The sequence below is a fragment of the Chiloscyllium plagiosum genome, unplaced genomic scaffold, assembly GCF_037043375.1.
Source record: "Chiloscyllium plagiosum isolate Xiang-an unplaced genomic scaffold, Cpla_swu_hap1 HiC_scaffold_38, whole genome shotgun sequence".
NCBI lineage: Eukaryota > Metazoa > Chordata > Chondrichthyes > Orectolobiformes > Hemiscylliidae > Chiloscyllium > Chiloscyllium plagiosum.
In genome coordinates, this window is record NW_028270176.1 from 58,227,371 (window position 1) to 58,249,158 (window position 21,788).

At 43.1% G+C, this 21,788-nt stretch overlaps 1 protein-coding gene across 1 annotated transcript in view; it reads left to right on the plus strand.

Moving 5' to 3' along the window:
* LOC148139529 (uncharacterized) overlaps positions 1–21,788 on the plus strand; it is a 224,345-nt gene that overhangs the window by 153,191 nt on the left and 49,366 nt on the right. The window lies entirely within an intron of this gene.

Below are 21,788 nucleotides of genomic sequence, written 5' to 3' on the forward strand. Positions count from 1 at the left end.
CAGGGAATGAAAATGGTGCAGAATTTGATAGTCAGAAATGGAAGGAAAATGCATTTGCTTATTGGAAAAAAAGAATTCTCGATTGTCAAAGATTTTCCAGAAAAATATTAATAAGCAGCACATGGTCAGGGGCTGGGCGGCAGTGAAAAATTAACTGACAAAAATGTCTGTAAAAGTAATAGTAAAATACTAAACAGACCAAATATACACCCATTGTTTGAGACTGAGGAAGCTGGATATTGATAAAGTGGTCATGAGGGAGCCCAGAGATGAAGCAGAGCAGTATAAGCTGTTATGATCCCACATAGAGATGTATAGCACCGACACAGACCCTTCGGTCTAACTCATCCACGCCAACCAGGTATCCAAACCTAATCTATTCCCATTTGCCAGCACTTGGCCCATATCCATGTAAATGCTTCCTAATCATATCATGTGTCTATTTAGATGCCTTTAACATGTTTTAATTGTACTAGCCTCCACCACTTCCTCTGGCATTCATTCCACCCACTGCATGAAAGAGTTGTCCTTTAGGTCCCTTTGAAATTTTATCCGTTCACCCTAAAGCAATGCCCTCTACTTCTAGACACTCCTACTCCAGGGAAAACACCTTGTTCATTTACTCTATTCATGCCCCTCATGATTGTATAAACCTCCATAACATCACCACTCAGCCTATGGCACTCCAGGGAAAACAGCCCCAGCCTTTTATGCCTCACCCTACAGCTCAAATCCTCCAACCCGAACAACATCCTTGTAAGTCTTTTTTGAAACCTTTCATGTTTCACAGCACACTTCTGATAGGAGGCAGGCCAGAACTGCACACAATATTCCAAAAGTGGCCTAACGAATGTCCTGTACAGCAACATGACTTCCCACATCCTATACTCAATGCTCGAACCAATAAAGGAAAATATACTGAACACCTTCTTCAGCATCCTATCTACCTGCAACTGGACTTGCAAGGACTATGAACCTGCAATCCAAGGTCTCTTTGTTCCGCAAACGTCTCCAGGGCCTTGCCATTCAGTGTACAAGTCCTGCCCTGATTTGCTTTTCCAAACTGCAGCACCTCATATTTATCTAAATTAAACCCCATCTGATCAATATCTCATTGTAATCTGAGGTAACCTTCTTCATTATCCACAATACCTCCAATTTTGTATGACCTGCAAACTCATTTACGATACCAAATCATTTAAATGAACGGCGAAACAAATCCAGAAACAAACATCCATTTCTCTGAGTTTGAATGTGCTCTGTGTAGATCCTGCCCAATGACTCTGTACCAGAGAAAGGCTGCACATGCACCTGGCTGCACCTTGCCCCCTACAAAGCTGGCGGCTCCGCACGTGTCCAGTGAATTCTTGCCCCAAATAAAGATGGCGGCGGTCACTCATGCCTGCAGCCACACTGAGGCAATTCCCCGTTTACTGAAAACACGAGACTGGGACGTTCAAATTTGTGTTTTCTGACGTGCACATTTTGTTTTTAAAACCTCTCCGCTCATACAGAATCGCTCTCACCTCCTGCGGTTCCACAGACAGCCTTGATGATTTTTGTGGGTACCTATTCTCTGCCTGGTTACTCGTTTGTCCTTAGTGTATTTGTACAATCACCTTCGATTCTCCTTAAACCTATTTCCTAAAGCTATCTCATGTCCCCTTTTTGCCCTCTTGGTTTACCTCGAGTATACTCCTACTGCGCCTACACTCCTCTAGGGATTCACACAAACACAGCTGTCTGTACCTGCCATATCCCTCCTTCATTTTCTCGACCAGGCCCTCAATTTCTTTCGTCAGGCAGCACTCTTTCCACCGACCAGCCTTGGCCTTAACAGGAACTTACTGTCTATATACTCTCATTGTCGCAGACCTATGGAGGCAATGGCAGATGAGGATACAGAAGCAATCATTCTCAGTAAAGATGTAATGTTGGGAAAAGTAACAGCCGAAAGATACATGGGTCTCCTGGCTCTGATGGAATGCATCCCAGGGATAAAAGAGATGGTGGGATATGTGAGGTCATCCATTTTGGTCGGACTAACAGCAAACTGGATGATGAAATGGTGAAAACGTGCACCATGCTGCTGTACAGAGGGAGCTGGGTGTCCTTGTGCATGAATCACAGGAAGTTGGTTTGCAGGTGCAGCAGGTAATTAAGGCAGTGAAGGGAATATTGTCCTTCCTTACCAGAGGGATGGTTATGCTGCAGCTGTACAGGGTGCTGGGGAGGCCACACCTGGAGTACTGTGTACAGGTTTGGTCTCCTTACTTCAGGAAGATGTACTGGCACTGGAGGGAGTACAGAGGAGTTTCAGTAGTTTGAGTCAGGAGTTGAGGGTAGGTGTATGTGGAGAGATTGAGAAAACTGGTTCTATAGTCATTGTACTTTAGAAAAATGGGAGGTTGGATAGGAAACAATAAAATTAGGAAGGGAGTAGACAAGACAGAAGCAGGGAGGCTATTTCCACAGGGGGCGGGTCAAACTACAGAGCATTACCTCAAATAAGGGGGAGCAGATTTATGACTGAGTTCAGGAGGAGCTTCTTCAGCTGAAGGGTTGTGAATCTGTGGAATTCCCTGCCGAGTGCAGCATTTGACGTTATCAACTTGAATGCCTTTAGGCAAAAGGTAGATTTGTGAAAGGAAAAGAATTAAGGGTTATGGTGAGAGATCAGGAAAGTGGAGCGGAGGCCATGAGAAGATCAGCCCTGATCTTATTGAATGGTAGAGCAGGCTTGAGGGTCCAGATGAAAGTTCTTGCCTTGTGCTATCAAAATTGGCCTTTGTCCAATTCAGAACCTTAACTTTTAGATCTGGTATATTATTTTCTGTAACTATTTTAAAATTAGTAGAATTATCAGAGACCCCCAACAGTGTGGAAGCAGGTCATTCAGCCCATCACATTGATACTGACCTGGAGAGCCTCCTAACCTCCCCCTGTAACATTGCATTTCCCAGGGCCAGCCAACCTACACATCCCTGAACATTATGGGCAAATCAGCCTGGACAATCCACCCAACCTGCACATCTTTGGACTGTGGGAGGAAACCAGAGCACCCGGACGAAATCCATGCAGAAAACCCCAATAAGGTGATTATCCCTTTCTTATTTCCCAGTTCCACCTAAATAACTTCACTGGGCGTACTCCCAGGAATATCCTCCCTAAGCAAAAACATAATGCTATCCCGAATCAAAAATGCCTCTCCCCCTCCTCTCTTGTCTCCCTTCCTATTCTTCCTATAGCATCTATACCCTGGAACATTAAGCTGCCAGTCCTATCCATCCCTGAGTGATGCCTCTGTAATTGCTATAATATCCCAGTGCCATGTTCAAAACCATACCCTGAGCTCCTCTGCCTTCCCTGTCAGGCCTCTTCTATTGAAGTAAATGCAGTGCAACTGCTCAGTCCGACTTCATTCTGTGCCTTGCCCTTGCCTGCCTTGACTATTTGACTTCTGAACTGTACCAGCCTCAGACATATCTCTTTCCTCACTATCTTCTTGGGTTTACACCCACTCCCTCACTGGTTTAATGCCTCCTGAGTATCACCAGCAAGTCTCCCTGCCTAGACATTAGACACCTTCCAATTCAGGTACAATCCATCCTTCTTATGCAGGTCAACTCTACTCCAGAGGAGATCACAGTGATCCAAAAAACGTGAATCCTTTTCCCCTGCACCAGCTCCTTAGCCACTCAATGAGCACCTCCTCCTCCTCTGTAATATGGACAATTTCCAAGATGTCACCATTTATTTCCCCACATTCTATATCTCCCATGTACTTCTTCACAGTAAACACTGATGCAAAATACTTGTTTCCCTATCTCGCCCATTGCCTGCAGCTCCACACAATGGCTGCCTTGCTGATCTTTGAGGGTCTCTATTTTCTCCCTAGTTAGCCTTTTGTTCCTCATTTATTTACAAAAGCCCTTCGGATTATCCTTAACCCTATTCGCCAAAGCTATCTCATGTCCCTTTTTTGCCTCCTGATTTCCCTCTTAATTATACTCCTACTGCCTTTATACTCAAAAATTTTTTGGATTGGAATAAATGCAAAATATAACATCCTGACAAAACAAACGAGGGTAGGACTTACACTCAATAAAAGTAGGGCCTTGAGTAGTGATATGGGAACAAAGAAACCGAGGACTTCACGTCTTTGACGTTTGTGTCACATGTAGACACATAACCACATAGGTGGTTATGATGCTTAGCACACTTACCTTCATTGTTCAGACCTTTGAGTACAGGAGTTGGGACGTTATGTTGAGGATGTACAGGACGTTGGAAAGGCCTCTTCTGGAATACTCTGTCCAGTTCTGGTTGTGCTGTTATAGGAAGGATATTATTAAATTGGAGCAGGTTCAGGAGAGATTTACCTGCATGTTGCCATGAATGGAGGGATTGTGTTCTCAGGAGAGGCTGGATAGGCTGGGAATTTTTTCACTGGAGTGCAGGAGGTTGAGGGGTGACCTTATTAGAGGTTTATAAAATCAGAAAGAGTGTAGATAAGGTGAATGGACGAGGGAGAGGGGGATTCAAATCTCGGGTGCATTCATTTTGAGAAGAAACGAGAAAGATTTGAGAAAAGACATTAGGGTTTTAAAAAAAAATTTATATGTGTGAAATGAACTTCCAGAGGAAGGAGTAGCTGTGAATACAATTACAATATTTAAAAGACATTCAGATAAGTACATAAATAGGAAATATTTGGATGGATGTGGACCAAGCGGAGGCACGTACAATTAATTCAGTTTGGAATTATGGTTGGCATAGACTGGTTGGACCACAGGGCCTGTTTCCTTGCTGTATAACATTATGACTCTAATCCTCACTAACTCTAAATTCCTCCATCCTCAACTCTCCTGATCACTGTCACCTCATCCAGCCTCACAACTCTTCCTTATTTATATAATTCCTCACCAGCCACAGAACGCTCCCTATCTCATGTCCTCCAGTTTCTCAAATCTCTGCGATATGTGCCTTTCTTTAGTTCCAGCCTTGAGGATGCCCTCATTCACTCTGATTGGTTGGAAGACAAACTGGTACGGCCTGGTCCTCCAGTACTGCCCTCTGCCTCCTATTGGCCTGCGCTGACATCAATCATCGGGGCCCATTGTGAGGTGAGTGGTGGGATTCTGCCTCTCTCTGCCCTGGGATGAGCGACAACATTCACAGTCAATGGGGCAGTATCACAGAGCACAGGGGCTGGGGCTATTCAGCCCATTTGGGATGTACCCTCTCCCTCTGGAGATGCTGCAAATCTGTCCAAATTCCCTTCCCATTTGCCCATAGCCTCCCAAATCTTCCCTTAAAAAGTAAAATTCCAGATACTCAGAACTTACTGAATAAAATAATGTTCACATTATTTGCCAATTACCTGAAAATAGTTACTAAAATTGTGACATTGTTAACATTTCCACTCTCTCTGCAGATTAGCTATCCTAGAAACAAATTTGCACCTGGTCAAAAATCACTGCTTAACCTTCTCAGCTCCAAGGACAATTATCTGTGCTTCTGCTAGCTCTCCACAAAAGAGGAACACATCTTATTTTCATTTATTAGTGTCATAGAGATGTACAGCACAGAATCAGACCTTTGGTCCAATTTGTCCATGCCAAATAGGAATCCTCAACAAATGGAGCCCCATTTGCCAGCTATTGGTCCGTATCATTGGAAACTCTTCCTCTTCATGTACCCAATCGGATGCCTTTCAAATGTTGTAACTGTATCAGCTTCCACTATTTCATCTGGTAGCTCATTCCACACATACACCACACACAGCTTGAAAACTTTGCCCCTTAGATCCGTTTTTAATCTTTGCCCTCTCAACCTAATCCCATGTGATCTTATTTTGATCCCACCTAACTGGGGGGAAAGGACCCTGGCTGTTCACCTTATCCATGCGCTTCATGATTTTATAAATCTCCATGAAGTCACCTCCCAGTCTTTGACTCTCCAGGGAAATTAACTCTGGCCTATTCAGCCTCTCCCTGTAGTCCAAATCCTCCAACCCTAGCAAAGTCTTTGTAAATCTTGTCTGAACTCTTTCAAGATTCACAACATCCTTTCCAGAACAGGGAATTTCGAACTTAAAACAGAATTCCTGAAATGGCTTAATCAATGTCCTGTCCAACCACAATTTGACGTCTCAGCTTCTGTACTCAATGCATTGACCAATAAATATAAGCATACCAAACACCACCTTCACTAGTCTGCCTACCTGCGACTCTACTTTCAAGGAACAATGAACCTGCACTCCATGGTCTCTATGTTCAGCAACATTCCCAAGGACTTTACCATTAAGTGTACAAGTCCTGCTCTGATTTGCCTTTCCAAAATCCATCAATCATCTTTGTCACATCTTCAAAAAAACTCAATCAAGTTAGAGAGAGAGAATTTCCCACACACAAAGCCACGTTAACTATCCCTAATCAATCCTTGTCTTTCCAAATACATGTAAATCCTATCCCTCAGAATCCCTTCCAACAACTTACCTACCACTGACGTTAGGTTGACTGTTCTCTTGTTCCCTGGCCTTTCCTTACCACCTTTTTAAAATAATGGCACCCATCTTCCAGCACCTGACCTGTCACAAACAATGATATAAATACCTCAGGGAGGGGCACTGCCATCACCTTCCTAGCTTTCCACAAATTTCTGGGATACACCTGATCAGGTCCCAGGGATTTATCCACCTTGCTACTGTTTAAGACATCCACTACTTCCTCCTCTGTAATCTAGACACTTTTCAAGTTATCACTATTTATTTCTCCAAACTCTCTAGAATAGAATAGCATAGTATTTCTCCCACCTCCTGTTGTTCCATAGATGGCCTTGTTGATCTTTAAGAATTCCTATTCTCCGTCTGGTTATTATTTTATCCTTAATGTATTTGTAGAATCTCTTTGGATTCTCCTTAAAAACTATTTCCTAGAGATATTTCAAGTCCCCTTTTTGCTCTCCTGATTACCCTCGAGTATATTCCTGTAAAAACGTGATCCTGTACTCCCAATTCCTCAGCCTCTGCCATATCTGCGCCCAGCAGAAGCAATTCCACTCCAGGACATCCAAGAAAGGTTTCCTCTTTCAAGGACCGGATTTCCCTCCCACTTGATCAACAATGCACTCCAACGCATATCCTCCACTTCCTGTACCTCCGCCTTCCCCCCACTCCTCCAACCACAAGAAGAATATAATCCCCCGGTCCTCACCTGCCACCCACCAATTGCCATTAATCTCTGCTATGTCCGCTACCTACAGTCAGACTCCACCACCAGGGATATATCTCTCTCCCCAGCCCTTTCTATCTTCCGCAGAGACCATGGGATCTTTGGTGCTCATGTGCTGCCCTACAGATACCTCAGTCACTCACCCTGCCAAATGGCCTCGTGAGATTATCACTAGATGGATAATCCAGACACCCAGATAACGTTCTGGGGCCCAGGGTTTGGATCCTGTCACGGCAGAGAGTGGAATGTGAATTCAATAAAAATTTGGAATTAAGAATCTATTAAAGACCATGAATCCATTGTTGATTACTGCGAAAAAAAACCTCATCAGATTCGCTAATATCCTTCAGGGAAGGAATCTGCCATCCTTACCTGGTTTGGCCTACATGTGACTCCAGACCCACAGCAATGTAGTTGACTCTTTACTGCCCTTTGGGCCCAGCCAGTGACACCCTCATCCTGTGAATGAATAACAAAGAAGGTCAAGTCTTGTACACAACCATACTATTCTTACAGAGAAGTCATCTCTTAGTAAATTTGCTTCTCAACTCCCTGCTGACTATTGGGGAAGTGGGGGGGGGGGGGGGGGGTTAATAGTACCATCCCAATAAGGAGATCATCCCTTTCTTATTTCTCAGTTCCACTTGTATAACCTGCCTGGATGTACTCCCAGGAATACTCTCTTGAAGCCCAGCTGTAATGTTATCCCTAATCAAAAATACCACTCCCCCTGCTCTGTTGCCCCCTTTCTATCTTTGCTATAGCATCTAAACACTGGAACATTAAGCTGCTGGTCCTCTCCATCATGAACTCTTCCCTCATTCTCTCTCTGGGTTTACCCACATTCCTTCACTGGTTTAATGCCTCCTGAATAACACTGGCAACTGTTCCCTTCCAGTACCAGTACAATCCATCCTTCTGATGGAGGTCAATTCTACCCCACAAGAGATTCCAATGATCCAACAATGCAAACTCTTCTATTCCTATGTCATTGATACCAATAAACAACAGCCTCCCCTCAAAATGGTTATTCTCTCCTTTAAGAATATTCTGCTCCCTCTCCGAGACATCATTATACAAAAATTACACATTCGAATAATAAACCTTACACTCATCAGGTCATTATATAAGGATTACATGAAACATTGAAGGTTTGGGGAGACCTTTTGCGAGAATGCGATGATTCAAAGGAGAATTTTTAAGCAGCAAATTGGATTGATCTGGAACACAATACTCACACACACAGGTCCTGATATACTGAGTAATTCAATCAGAGTTTAGCAGAACATTTACTGAGATTACCATCTGAATGTCCACCTGTAATATCCTGTAATACAAGTTTATAAAATCTGTCACTCTCAGTTCAAGTTAGAAACCCACACCATCCCCTCCTTGTGGCCCAGGATGACTGTACATATTACCCTTGAGGACATCAGCAGTCAACTCAGGGGGAAATCTGTGGGTTTCTGGGAAATTGCAACTTGAGATCTCATGTGACTGAACACAGCAGTTCTTTGACACATTGGAGAAAATGATCCAAGCGTCAGTGAGATATGGGGAACAAGAATTACTTTCTTTTCTTTCATTCCGTGCTGTCGCTCTGCCTCATCAATAAGACATGGGTGTGAAAGGCTAATGCCTAACGATGGGCAAGTTGTCTCCATTCCTGACCAATGGGGAGGAAGATCCTCTCAATAACTCCAAAGCGTATCCCTATAAAGATAGCAACTCTGTCTGCTTCCCACTGCCCAGTGCTCCCAGTAAATGTTTAGAAGAATGGGAAGGGGGGGGGATATCTCCTAGAAAAGGCATAACTGTAAAGGTCTAAGAGGATTATGAAAAGAAAGATGCATAGGAGAAGGGGGCAACAAGTTGCCAGACGGGGTGTAACTTGGGAAAATGGGAAGTTGGTCATTTTGGAGAAGATAATAAAAGAACAAAGTATTATTTAAATGGTGGAAACTATAGAAAGCTGCACAACAAAGGGACCAGGGTAAATTGTTCAGGAAACACAGAAAGCTACCACACAGTTACAACAGGGAATCAGGAAGGGGAATCGAATGTTTTGTTTCAAAGGTTTTCAGTATGAGAGTTTGGAGTATATACCCGAGAGTAACGTGTGGAACTGCTGGTGAGACCACCATATCTGCAGTAATGAGAGCAGTTGTGGTCCCTTTAGATAAGGAAATGTGTCACTTTATTGGAGGAATTTCAGGGAAGATTCAATGAGATGATCCCTGGTTTGGAGGGATTATCTTTTAAATAAAGGCTGAAAAGATTGGGACTCTACTCACTGGATTTTGGAGAAAGAGAGGTGGTCTCATTGAGACAGATGGGATTCTTCAGGGGTTTGACAGGATAAATACTGAGAGGATGTGTCTGAGGGTAAATACTGAGAGGGGAGTCTGAAACCAGATTCTGAGTCACAGAATCAAGGGTTCTGTTTTGGATTCAGGCTTAAGGTGACACAGATGCGGGTAAGGGGTTTCAGTAGCAATGGAGCTGGGGTGAGGTGGAGAAAAGCAACGTTTAAGAGATTGGAATTCCTGGTGTTGTGATTGTGTGGATGTCTGATCAGGAGGTCACCTTGGGGTCAGATATAACAGCAATATTGTGAAGAGTGTTGTTCTGCCTCAGAGAGTTCCCAGTGGGAGGGAGGGGCTCAGCAGAAAAGTAAAGGTAAGGCAATGGGTTTAACCGTGACAATGTTTCATTGGAGGAAATTGCAGCTAATCGAGTAGTGGCAATGTGGTAAGGAGTTTGGTAACTGAGTAACAGTGGAGTAATGGAGAGGGATGATGGGGAGGGAGAGCTGGGCATCATCAGTGTACATGTCAAACCTAACAGTGTTTTTGGACGACATCACCTCCTGGCAGTATGTACGTGAGATACAGGAGAGACCAAGGATAGATCGTTGAGGGACACCAAATGCAAGGAATTCAGAAAGGAAAGGGAGAGTGGAGATGGAGCAGGATTTTCCAACAACGGTGAGGTCAAATATTAGTTTTTCACAGAATGGGAGAGAAGGACATAACCAGAAAAGACCAACAGACAGAACAAGGAACAATATCTATGAATTGGCGAGGGGGGTTGATGAGGTGGCAGCGGAGGAAAGAGAGTTGGAAAATGAATTTAGCGAGATTAGGGTAAAGGGTCAAAGTGAGCTCTGATAAGGCTTGACAAGAGACTGGAGAAAGATGTAGGTTTAGGACAAAAACCAGGAACACCACGTGAGGCAGTTTGGCTCTGTGGGCTCGTGGGACGGAGAGAAGCAGCAGATCGGATTATCTCAGTCTTAGTGACAGAGAAACTCCATGTGCTCCTCACTCGTTGTTGGAGGGGAGGATGGAGGAGACAGGATGATGGACAGTGTTTTACAAAGAAATAAAACCAGGGTTAGTGATATTTAAAATGAGTGAACAAACCTGATGTAGCTTTTATCCAGATTATTAAAACAAATGACTGAAGTCCTGGTTCGAATCCCATCTTGGCAGATGGTGGAATCTGAATTCAAGAAAAAAAAACGTATTAAGAGTCTCCTGATCTCCACGAAACCATTATCAATGGCGAAAAAAATCCTGCCAACCTGACAGCGGCCCAGCCAGCTATTCACTGTATTAATCATTGCAAAGTCTCAACACAGGAATGAAACTGGATGGACCACTCGGCATCTAACAAGGCACCATTTAATACAACCACAGATTTAGCCCTCTCAGTGGTGCAACGTCCTCCTCACTAACATATGGTTTTTGATGCCATAATGTGCAGAGCTGTCTCACAGACTAGTCAAGGAACAGCCTGACATAGTCATACTTACGGAATCATCCCTTACAAACATTGACCGGACACCACCATCACCATATCTAGATATCGAGAGTGTGGTGCTGGAAAAACACAACAGTCAGGCAGCATCCGAGGAGCAGGAGAATCGACGTTTGGAGCCTAAGCCCTTCATCAGCCTGACCTGCTCTGCTTTTCCAGCACCAGACTCTTGACTCTGATCTCCAGCATCTGCAGTCTTCACTTTCTCCTGAAATCTCTGGATATGTCCTGTCACACCGGCAGGGCAGAGCAGGCAGAGGTGGTGGCACAGTGGCGTACAGACAGGGAGGATTTGCCCTAGGAGTACACAGCATTGGCTCCGGAGACCAGGATGCCTCATGGCTCCTGCTGATTACCATGTACTGTACTGGCTGATGACTCACTTCTCCTTCACGTTGAACAACATTGGGAGGAAGCATTCAGGCAATAAAATGGTGTCAAACGTACTCTGGGTACAGGATTTCAATGTCCACAATCGAGACTAGCTCTGCAACAGAATTACTGACTGAGCTGGCCAGGTCCTAAAGGACATAGCTGCTCAACTGAGTCTGCAGCGGGTGGTGAGGGAACCAACAAGAGGGAAAAACATACTTGATCTCATTGTTATGAATTGACCAGCTGCAGATACATCTGTCCATGACAGTATCAGTACGAGCGACCATCACACATTTCCTTTGGAGACAAAGTCTTGCTTTAAAGTTGAGAAAAACCTCCATTGTGTTGAGTGACACTATCACCGTTCTAATGGGGACAGACTTTGAACAGATATAGGATCTCAAACTGGGAATCTCTGAGGCACTGTGGGACATCAACAGCAGCAGAACTGTACTCCAGAACAATCAGTAATCGCATGGGTTTGTAAATCCCGGTCTCACCCATCACAATGGACAGGAAAGGAGGGCATGCCATGAGCAGCATCAGGCAGACTTAAAACTGAAGTGCCAACCTGGTGAAGCTATCAAACAGCATCAGCAGCAAGCAACAGAGCTAAGTGATTCTACATCCAATGGATCAGATCGGAACTCTGCAGTTCTGCCACATCCAGTTGTGAACGGTGATGGACAATTAAACAACTCACTGGAGGAAACATCACAGATATCCCCACCTTTACTGATGAAGGGGTCTCACACACTCATGCATCAGATAAGAAGACAGCATTTGCAGCAATCTTCAGCCAGAGTGCAAAGTGGGATGATCCATCTCAGCCTTCTCCAGTGGTTTCCAACATCACAGATGTGAGTTTTAAGCCAGTTCGATTCAGTTTGAATAACATCAAGAAATGGTTAAGTAGTGCAAAGGCTACGGGCCCTGCCAACATTCTGGCAATAATACTGATAGCTTGTGCTCCAGGACTTGCCACCCACCGAGCCACGGACCGCTCCAGCACTGGCATCTACCGACAATGTGGAACATTGCCCAGGGATGTTCAACACAAAAACACTGGGGAATCCAACCCAGCCAATTTCCCTCTATCAGTCCACACTCGATCAGCTATAAAGTGATGGAAGATGTCATCAACAGGGCTACCAAGCAGCAGCTGCTCCGCAACAGCCTGCTGAGTGACACTCATTTTAGGCACCACCAGGGCCACTCAGCTCCCGATTGTGTTACCGCCCTGATTCACAATCTGGCAACCAGCTGTATCCCAGAGGTGAGGTGAGTGTGTCAGCTCAGTCCCACTCCAAGACCACTAATTCTAGCTGATTCCACCCTCCTCTCAGCTCATATACTGAAACTCTCATCCATCGTGTGTTATCTCCAGACTTCGTTTTCCAAACACACTCAGGGCCAGCTTCCCACATTCAACCTCCCTGTAATCTCAAGAAAGTCTAAATCTCTGCTTGTTGATTCATCAAAAGACTCCTAATTATAATCAACAGCATGCAGCTATAGAAATGTACACCAAGGAAACAGACCCTTCGGTTCAACCTGTCCATGCCGACCAGATACCCCAACCCAATCTCGTCTCACCTGCCAGCAGCTGGCCAATGTCTCTCAATTTAAAATTCTCACACTTGATTTAATTCCTGGCTGTGATAATCCCTAGATCCCTGAACCACACACACTTTGAGACCTTGACAACCCATTTTCTTCGAGACTCCTAACCATTTGTTAACTCATTACTTCACCTGTGTGGCTATTTCTACAGTTGCTGAAGCAGCATGATCTGAAATTCGCAGCCAAAACCTCACAGGTCTGCTTTCCACCTTTAAGACATTCCTCAAAACCTGCCTTTTGTCAATGCTTTTGGTCACCTGACCTAATATCTCCATCTCTGGCCTTATGTCTAAAGTTCTCAATAGTATTTTTGTGAAATTATAAGCATGATAATAAAAATACAAACTGTTGTTGATTTGGACATTATTCATTCAGCAACAGTGATGATCTGAAAATAACCTATAATGCCACATACCCAACCACACTGTGAGAGCACCTTCACCACACAAACTGCAGCAGTACAAGTAAGTCAAACATCACCCTCTCCACAAACAACAGGGCTTTGGCATTAATCACTGCTGTCTGTGGAAGGAGAAACACAGTTGATGTTTCAGGGAATGCAAAATGCATTACAGGGAATGAAAATGGGGCAGAATTTGATAGTCAGAAATGGAAGGAAAATACACTTGCTTGTTGGAAAAAAGAATTCTTGACTGTCAAAAATATTCAAGAAAATAATCTGATAACAGAGCAGTACATGGTCAGGGGCGGGGCCGCAATGAAAAACTAATTTACAAAGGGTCTATAAAAGTAATAATACAGTCGTAAACAGACCAAAAATACACCCATGGTTCGAGACTGAGGAAGCTAGATATTGACAAAGTGGTGATGAGGGAGCCCAGAGGTGAATCAGAGCTGTATTGGCTGCTATGATCACAATGACTCTATACTGAGAAAGGCTGCACATGCGCCTGGCTGCACCTTGCCCCCTACAAAGATGGCGGCGGTGCACGTGTCCAGTGAATCATTGTCCCGAATAAAGATGGCGGCGCTCACTCAGGCCTGCAGCCGCGCTGAGGCCATTCCTCATTTACTGCAAACACGGGATTGGGACGTTCAAATTTGTGTTTTCCGACGCAGACAATTTGTTTGTAAAATAGCAACACAGTTTTTCTCCCGTTTCCCTGTTTATTTCTTTCCTTACCGTTTCCTTTCTCTCCATAACTTGCCGAGCATTCATGACAGCGACTGCGCGCCGCGCGCGAGGGTGATCACATGGTTTAGTTTAGCTCCGCCCTACATTCACTTTGATTGGTTGGAGGACCAACCGCCCGCTAGGTCCTCCAACTCCGCCCACCGTCCTTCCATTGGCGCGGTGCTGACATCAATCACCCGGGGGTCCTTCGTTGGCTAGAGCATGTGAAGTGTGTCCTGCTTCAGCTGATATGTTGGGTAATGTGATGGGAGAGATTACTGAGGGTAAGGATTCCCTTTGTGTGAGCTCTGCAGTAGATTTCCTTTCTTCATGGAGGGAATTGCCTTCCTAGTCATGACTGTATAGCTGTGATTGATGAATCAATGCTACCTGAATCAGTACATAAACACCCCATTTTCACTCCTTTACACAACATCAGAGATCTTTAACACATTGTATTCTTTGGAAACAAAAAAAGCATGAAATGGAGCCTCAAGGAATCGGAGCAGGAGTAGGGCATTCATCACCTTCAGCTTGTTCCCCCATTCTATCAGATCATGGCTGGGCCAACCCAGACCTCAACACCTCTTTTATGCTTGATCTGCAAGCCCTCAACTGCTCAATATTTCAAAAATCTATCTGCCCTCTTTTAAAATAATTTGTGATTGAATCATAGATTCCCTACTGTGTGGAAACAAACAGGCCTTCAGCCCAACAAGCCAGAACAACCCTCCGAAGAGTAACCCAACCATTCCCCTCCCACATTTAACTTTCTCAATTGTTTGGGTGAGAAAATTCGAGCCATTCACTGAGAGAAAAAAATATTTACTTTTTCTAAAATGAATGTTCCCTTATGTAATGTCCCCTGGTTTGAGACTTCACTGGTGCTAGAAGATCTAGTCAACATCTCCTCTGTCAAGCTCCTCAGAATCTTGTTTCCAGAAGATCATCCCTGCTTATCTATTCTTGATAGGTCAACACTTTCGTCCTCAAAGCACCTAAGTGAATCTTTTTTGAATGGTCTCCAATGTTGGTTTATCCTTTATTAAATATGGGAGCTAACATTGTATACAGTACTCCAAGTGAGGACTCAGCAACAGCCAGTGTGGTTTACCAATCCTCAGTCCATGCTAATACAATACGCCGATACCATGAGCTCCTAAATTGTGCAATTAACTTTTATGTAGCACCTTATCATTTGGATTTTTAAAATCCAAATACAGAACATCATTGGATTGCCCTTTATCAGCCCTGCTTGTTATCTCCTCAATGAACTATCGCAAATTTGTCAAATATAGTTTCTCTTTCACAAAACCCAGTCTACCATGTTTAATGATCAGCTTTTCTAACGTCCTGCACTTTCTTCCTTTAATATTCGACTCTGTAGATTCTTTCAGTAGATTTGCTAAGTATGATTCCCGTCTCTTAAATCCATGCGGACTCTGTCTAAACCTGTCAGTAAGAAACTTGACTGTACTCCAATGTAGTTAGTAAATGTATCTGTATTTATTTTTAAAAATCGATTACTTATCAATGCTGGACCCATGTAATATCAATGAATTAGTGACTCTGAATTTGGGTTATAATGTTTTTCTGTTAATTCCTTTTCATACTGTGTTATGCAGACAGCACCAAGTGATCACTCTTAATTGTGAGTAACTTTGAAAATAATATATTTTAAAAATGACATCCCAAAATGCTGTCTCATTATTGTGCAAGGAGGATTTTGCATTCAATAGTTTGCAGATAAAATTGAACAGATTTTTGCTGCAATTTGGCCAGACTGCAGGTTACCTCAAAGTGGCAACTCTGTTGTCAAATTCTTACTTGACACTGCCCAAGGCAATACTGATGGGACTTCACTTTGCCATCTTGTTCACCAGCTTTATTTCCAGATTTAATTCTATCATCATTCTAGAGCTTGTAATTACAAACAACTTCTCTTTTAGGTACATATGTAAATATCATACTGAAATGTTGCACTGAATGGTACCAAATCTGAAATTAGTCTCTAATCTGATAGTAACGTGCTTTGACCCTTCTACATATGTATTGGCATAAGTCTATGCCAGTTATTTTTCTGAAGCCTGTGATTCTTGATGAAGGGCTTATGCCCGAACCATCAACTCTCCTGCTTCTCGGATGCTGCCTGACTTGCTGTGCTTTTCCAGCATGACACTTTTCGACTCTGATGTCCAGCTTCTTTGGTCGTCACTTTCTCCTTTGAGTAGATTAAACCAAGAATAATTTTTGTTGATCAAAGTGCAATAGGAACCAATTCATGAAATTCAGCTACCTCACATTTACCTTAACTATGTGAAGGCTAAGACATTACTAAATTATTGTCAGTAATTGAAACCGTGCTGACAAACTTGTGCAGTATCAGTGCCTCAGCTTTAGAGTGTTCCCAGATATCGCGCAGCTGTAGTATTTTGTTTGGCACTCAGCTATATGTTGTTCTCACTTGTTTCTTTGTGAAAGATTACAAAATTAACTTAGATAAATGAACCTATGATTCCTTTAACCAATATTGGGAGAAAACAAATGTCAGTATTTGAGGTGCTGATAAAGTAAAATAAACTGATAATCAGTAGAAAGGGTTTAAGATGGATATGGAATAAATGCTGGCAAATGGGACTAGATTGATTTTGGATATCTGGTCAGCATGGACTGAAGGGTCTGATTTTGTGTTGTACAACTATGATTTCATTCTCTCAATTATTCAAGAAGTTGAATACTTCGAGGAGGAAAAGGAGGATTTATGCAGAGAATGCACTTGAAATGATGATTGAGGTATATCAGACTCACATTGTTTCATGACCTTTTCCTCTGGGTTCTTCAATGACCAAACTTGTTTTATTATCTGAATAACTATGTATCATGTGATTTGTTTCGCATAAAATATTTCGTTAGGTTATAGTGAACTATTAAGAAGTGTTCATGTTTAAAATTTAGGCAGCTTGATTGTTAAGCAAGAAAATGTTGGCATTTTACTCCCACTGAATCATTGCTCTATAAAAGGTAACAAGCTTTTTATCTTTTCTGGGCACTGAATATATGGAAGTCAATTCTGAAGGAAAACATCCTCGTCGGTAATGTTCCCACATATGTGGACTAATTGCTTCTGGTCACTCTTCAGGTTATAGAGGCTCAGAAAGAAATGAGTTGGCCAAAGTTAGCCACATCATTTGGATTGACTGTGCTCATTGGGGAAACTTGCAAGATCTATTGAAGAAACACGTGTTTCAGAGTGTATGCAATAAACCTGAACATTGTTAATTTATTCACAGAGCTTGGGACCCGACTGGAGCAGCAATGAAGCTCGTATTGTTTTGTTAAATTTCCGAGCTTGCCAAATTATTGTTGGTAAATGCAGGTGACTTTATCAAAGCACATTTCACATGCCCCCGCCAGGAATTTGGTCCCAATTCTGTCAGTCCATCCATTCCTATGGATAAGAGGTATTTTAAATGTGAGCACTCCATTTAACTATTTGAATTGAATACTTCAGTGGTTAAGTCCTCTTGGATTCTTAATTTCAAATTACTCAATGTGATTTTTTTGTCCCCACTGAATTTGCCAAGCACTGGGCAGTTCTGGAATATTCCAAATATTTACAATAGATGCATTCACACTATTGAAGGTAACCTGGCAGATTTGAATACCATTCAGGTAGTCAACAATAATACATAAGTAACTTTATGAATTGCTTACTGTACACCAACAACGCAAGCCAAGTATTAGTGAAACCACAGATTGTTTCACATGGATTCCCAAATCTAAACAGTGCATTCCAGATGTGCTCACTATCACCATCTGGGAGCAGTCTCCCAAAGTGCTCCCAGAATTTAGAAAGCGCATTCACTGCCCTCCAAAGCTAAATCTGCTGTCACAGGCTTCACTCTTATTGCATACAATGACATTTATTATCCAATTCTTTAACGTGACAATGATTTTACAAACAATTTGTAGAAGTGAATGGAAAGTGTGATGTTTGCTTGACCTTTGGCTCTATGTATCAGACTGAACTGAACCTTTAGCAAGATGTGGGATGTTTCCCACACACGTTGTTTAAAAAAGCAAAGATTATGCTCTGAGGTTTAAATGTTCAATCAGGTTTAATAAAAATCCTTCCAAAAATTGAGAGTTTGATTTCAGCTCCTTTCAAGAGACATGTTCTCGGCCTTCAATTTTGTGAAATGTGATCATTCTTTGGTAAAGGTGGCTGTGTGCAACACTGCAGGATGTTGTGCTGAAGTACCTCATTGGGTGGAGGAGCTTTATGACTGGTGTAACTTGGCTAATTTTGAGATGGAATGTCACTTTGAGTTAAATCTTGTTTTTAAACTGAGGCGTGCTTGTGTAACTCAAGTGTGGAAACTATGCTCGTGTTTGCATTGAACCTTTCACTTTTGGAGATCAGTATTTTTCCGATGTGTTTTGTAAATAAAGCTCAATATAGAAAGTACAGTGTTGGAGAACCGCAGGTCCACAGCATCTCTGAGGGGAATAAAACATTGTAAGTTCAAAGTCTCATGACCTTTTGTCTGTTCGGACGAAGAGTCAGTGAAGTTGAAATGTAACATTTATTTCTCTTCACCGTTGCCCTCAGAACTGCTGAGATTCTCCAGCACTTTGTTTCTGGGGTTCAGATCTCCAGCACCTGCAGTTTATTGTTTTGTTATTGATCCTATGATTTGACTTGGGGAGCGAGAGGCAGCAACTGTGATCAACAAGGATAAAACTCCCCAACCACGGAAAACAAACCGGTTCTTTATACTTTGCAAAACACAACTGTAAATAAGAAATGCAATTAAGCTAAGTGCAAGATGGCATATGACCGGCCTTGTGTCAAACCTGCTACTCATCTTTGAGGATTAATCTGTCAGAATTGTGTTTGCTCGCTTCCTTTGAGATCACAGTCCACAAATGTCCCAGTTCCAGTTCCTGGGCCGGGCCCAGTTACCACATTGCAATGGGGTGGGGAGCTTTGTGTCAGCCTGAAGTTTTTGTTAAGAGCTACATTGCAGGTTGAAGGTGACGGTTTTGACGAATATTGCGTCACAAACTTGGAGGAATCCTTTCGAAAGTATTGATTAACTGCACTGAGCCTGTTTACATGCAGCCCTGTTATTAGTGCTGTAATATTCTAAGTTAAGAATCACACAACACCAGGTTATAGTCCAACAGGTTTAATTGGAAGCACACTAGCTTTCAGAGCGCCGTTCCTTCATCAGGTGATTGTGGAGGGCACAATTCTAAGGCACAGAATTTATAGCAAAAATTTACAGTGTGATGTAACTGAAATTATCCATTGAAATATCCATTGATTGTCTGTTGAGTCTTTCACCTTTCATGTTCGAATACCATGATAGTTTCACTTCTTTCATGTGTAAATCACAAAATCCTTTTTAAAAAGTTGCATTCCTGACAGTGGCTCACCCAATCACTCACTGTATTTATCACTGCACAGTCTCAACAAAGGAATGAAACTTGATGAACCACATTACATCTACCGATGCACCAGAAAATACAAGAACACAATCAGCCCTCTTGTCCCTGCAACTTCTGCCTCACTGTGGGCCAACAACAGCAGCAGAACTGCTGTTTATGGAGTTCAACCTGGATAAATGCGAGGTGATGCATTTTGGAAGGTTGAATTTAAAAGCTGAGTACAGGATTAAGGATAGGATTCTTGGCAGTGTGGAGGAACAAAGGGATCTTGGTGTGCAGGTACATAGATCCCTTAAAATGGCCACCCAGGTGGACAGGATTGTTAAGAAAGCATATGGTGTTTTGGCTTTCATTAACAGGGGTATTGAGTTTAAGAGTCATGAGACCTTGTTGCAGCTCTATAAAACTTTGGTTAGACCGCACTTGGAATTCTGCGTCCAGTTCTGGTCGCCCTATTATAAGAAAGATGTGGATGCTTTGGAGAGGGTTCAGAGGAGGTTTACCAGAATGCTGTCTGGACTGGACGGCGTATCTTATGAGGAGAGGTTGACTGAGCTCGGACTTTTTTCATTGGAGAAAAGGAAGAGAAGAGGGGACCTAATTGAGGTATACAAGGTAATGAGAGGCATAGATAGAGTCGACAGCCAGAGTCTATTTCCCAGGGCAGAAATGGCTAACACGAGGGTCATAGTTTAAGCTGGTTGGAGGAAAGTATAGAGGGGATGTCAGAGGCGGCTTCTTTACACAGAGAGTTGTGAGAGCATGGAATGCATTGCCAGCAGCAGTTGTGGAGGCAGGGTCATTGGGGACATTTAAGAGACTCCTGGATATGCATATGGTCACAGAAATTTAAGTGTGCATACATGAGGATCAGTGGTCGGCACAACATCGTGGGCTGAATGGCCTGTTCTGTGCTGTACTGTTCTATGTTCTATGTTCTAACTGTACTCCAGCCCAATCTGAAATCTCATGGCTTGGTATATCCCCCATCCAACCATTAACATCAAGCCAGGGGATCAACCCTAGTTCAATGGAGAGTTCCACAGCGCATGCCAGGAGCAATACCAGGCATACCTAAAAATGTGGTGCCAACCTGGTGAAGCTACAGTGCAAGCAACACCAAATAGAACTATGTGATCCAACAACCAGTGGATCAGGTCGGAGCTCTGCAGTTCTGCCACACCTAGTCAGGAATGGTGATGGGCAATTAAACAACTCACTGCAGGAAGCATCACAGATCTCCCCACCCTTACTGATGGAGGGGCCTCACACATTCATGCAACAGACAAGACAACAGCATTAGCAGCAATCTTCAGCCAGCAGTGCCAAGTGGATGAGCCTTCTCCATTGGTCCCTCACATCACAGATGTGAATAGAATTCGTTGAAAACTTATTTCAAATCAGATCAAGAAATGGAGAAGTAGTGTAAAGGCTGTCAGCCCTACCAACATTGTGGCAATAATACTGATGGCTGTGCTCCAGAACTTGCTGCCCAACAAGACAAGTACCGCTCCAGCACTGGCAACTACTGACATTGTGGAACATTTCCCAGGGATGTTCAACACAAAAACGCAGGACAGAGCCAACCCAGCCAATTTCCCTCCATCAGTCGACACTCGCTCAGCAGTGAAGTGATGGAAGGTGTCATCAACAGTGCTGTCACGCAGCTGCTCAGCAATAACCTTCTGTGACACAAAGTTTGGGGTCAGTCAGGGCCACTCAGTTCCTGAGCTTGTTACAGACTTGATTCACAAACTGACAAACAGCTGAATCCCAGAGCTGAGGGTGATAGCCCAGTCCCACTCCAAGACCATTATTTCGACTTCAGTGATATCACCTGACCTCACCACAGCCTCAGCTCATTTACTGAAACTCTCATTCATTCATTTTGTTAACTCTAGATTTCATTTCTAAACCCATCCTGGCCAGAATCCCACATTCGCCCTCCCTATAATCTCCAGAATTATTGAAAACTCTACCGCCCAAGTGCTCACTTGTACCAGAACTTGCTGATCCGTCAAAAGGCTTCCATTTATAAGCAACAACAATTTACTTTCACACCCCTTGACTTAATTCCTGGCTGTAATCATTCCTATCTCCATGCACCAGATAACCCTTTCACATCTCAATAACTCATTTTAGTT